The sequence below is a fragment of the Montipora foliosa genome, chromosome 1, assembly GCF_036669935.1.
Source record: "Montipora foliosa isolate CH-2021 chromosome 1, ASM3666993v2, whole genome shotgun sequence".
Lineage (NCBI taxonomy): Eukaryota > Metazoa > Cnidaria > Anthozoa > Scleractinia > Acroporidae > Montipora > Montipora foliosa.
In genome coordinates, this window is record NC_090869.1 from 51,340,571 (window position 1) to 51,343,070 (window position 2,500).

The following is a 2,500-nucleotide window of genomic DNA, read 5'->3' on the forward strand; positions in this document are numbered from 1 at the left end:
GCAATTGAAGATTAGAAAAAGAAATTATTATCTTTCAACAACACACTGGAAAACGTGCCTTGAAACTGGCCATCACAAGGACGTACATGTATATATAGTACTTATGTAGCCAACCAAAAAGCAGATGACGGTTTCTTCAGGTCGTTGGCTGAATCGGCAAAATCATTGCCGCTATAGCTTACGGCGAAACTGAAAAGTATAATATATATATACATTTTTCTAAACAGTGTACCCGGCCAGCAAAACAGAAGCTTTTTAAACTGTTGTGACTGAGTTCAGTTTTGGATTGGATTATTACTCGTAATCGAGTCCTGTTTTGACGACATGGTAAGGAGAGTTTTATGAAAACTCGAAACCAACCACCAAGGCTGACTTCAAAATGCTTAAAACTAATATTTCTATAAAAAAAAAGTTGATGTCATAAGCTTATCTCACTAGCCCTAACATAAAGCATTGACATTCCTCTTAATGAAAAGCAGTCCATGCAGTGGATCGTAGATGAGGGTTCGGCGAAAGACCTCAAGGAAATTCTCTCACCAGGCAGTCGAATCCCATGCATGTGACCAGGGTCAAACTAAACATTTTAGTTTTGCCAAGTCTGACAAATCGGTGGATCATTCCTCGTGGCTCCTAGCTAAGCTAAGCGCGCGCTGATATAGTTTTTTCATGCATTTGGCAGTGCACGTAGTATAGGTTGAATGTTACCGTAACAGGGAAAAACTGTTTTGCCCGCCTCTACCTGATTCGTCCAATGTTATGCATCTGTCCATCTGCAATCCTTCTACTTTTAACCAACCTTCATTTCAAGGGCTACTGATTTAATTCCGAGATATGTGAACCGCAGAGTAGGTTGTATGCCCCTTTTCCTCTCGGTCTGACGTCCGACGGAATTTATTTGATTGCAATTAAATAACACCAATATTTTTACGTATTAGCACCCAAGTTGACATTTACTGCGTTAGTAAAATTCTTCGTTGTAAGCAATCCGTCACTTTTTTAAGACACAAGTTCGGGCACTTAGCGCTCTGCGTAAGCAGTTGTCAGCGATACAAGACAATGATAAGATTGAGACGGGGGAGGGTATAAGACTAGCAGATTGCTCTTTGACTCAATTCCTTTATTTCGTAAAATGTGGTTTGCATAGCGACACCTTTTCAGATTGGGTTAGCATAACCTAAGTTCAAGTAAGCTCTATTCATATTTATACGACATACAAGAACTTGTCTTGCAGACAGAAGAAAACAGACGAAAAACGACCTGTGTTGCAATAAACCGCTGAAGGTCAAGGTCTTTGAGCCAAGAGTAAAAAAAGTTGACAGACATTGTGAGTAATGTTTTCAATTCTTACTGCTACGAAGCCGATTTTTTTTCAAACTCTCAGAATTTATTTATTTATTCATTTCTTTAATCAGACATATTAGGTCTTTCCACAACTGATGAAGGCTCTAGGTTTGATAATTAAATTGGGTAAACTTTTCACCGGAAAAGCAATCGATTACGTAAGTGTGCGTGTTCCACTTTGGCACAAGATAGCTGCAATCAAAATTCAAGGCTCGAAGAGGCTTGATTTAAAACGAAGGTAGCTATAATTTGTTAATATTTCCAGAAATATTGCACACAAACGCTCACAACAGACTCGCAGCAGTTATTCCAAATCTTCCGATTACGAAGTGGTCTCAAACGAAATGTTTAGCCCAAATAGTCAAACGATTTTAAAGCCTCCTTAAGGCATTCCATTTTTACGGAACATTCAGTTACGATAAATTAAAATAAATAGCATACATTCGTCTTTCTAAGTGTACATTACAATATTTTTGCAGATGTCGGCTTACTGACTTAGTTTCTTTGGAAAATAAATGGAATTTTAAACTAAAGCGTACATCGGTGACAGCTCGGCCGGTTCATTTAAACCGAATTTAGTAAATCGGTCTTCGGCTATATAGTTCTCACATTCTCATTTCTTTATCCCAGTAGATAACGGACATACCTTTTCTTTCTATGTTTGATCATAGCATCTTTGGAATTATAGCGTGATACCAAACGAACCAACTGTTTCTGTCAAAAATGAAGTTGCTTTTAAAAATCTAACCGTCTATACGTTATTTCTTGACATCAAGAAATTTCTGAAGTGTCTTGTAAATTTCCATAGTTAATAATTAAAAGTTGACACTCATCTCATCGTATTCTGAAACAGGTGCAAGAAAATAGACCTTTCGTCTCTCCATTGCGAAAAATTCTACGAGGAGAACTCGCGGGTATTTTTAGATCATTGTTGCATTTGAAGGTCGAAAACTTCACTTTACTCGTTTCCAGAAAACGAATCTAATGTCAAGTGATGGAGAACGGCGATTTTTTTTCCAATTTCACTCCGTCTGTTTGTCAAGCAACTTAAGATTGACTTAATTTAAAAGTGTTAATGGAACCTAGTTTGTGAAAAAATGGGTTTATCCATCTACATCTGTGGTCAAAAGTTATTATTGGTCTGATACTATATTGGTAC

At 37.4% G+C, this 2,500-nt stretch overlaps 1 protein-coding gene across 6 annotated transcripts in view; it reads right to left on the reverse strand.

The window, feature by feature from the left end:
- The window catches only part of LOC138000684 (soluble guanylate cyclase 88E-like), a 40,712-nt gene that overhangs the window by 24,755 nt on the left and 13,457 nt on the right, over positions 1–2,500 (reverse strand). The window contains exon 1 of one of the 6 annotated variants that reach the window (XM_068847270.1): positions 1,988–2,500. This exon is cut by the window's right edge and continues 63 nt beyond it. The exons of 4 other annotated variants lie outside the window; for them this stretch is intronic. The gene's annotated coding sequence lies outside the window, so the exon portion shown is untranslated. Of the gene's footprint in view, positions 1–739; positions 860–1,987 lie in introns of those variants that run through there. One more of the 6 variants, XM_068847309.1, reaches the window with a different exon arrangement.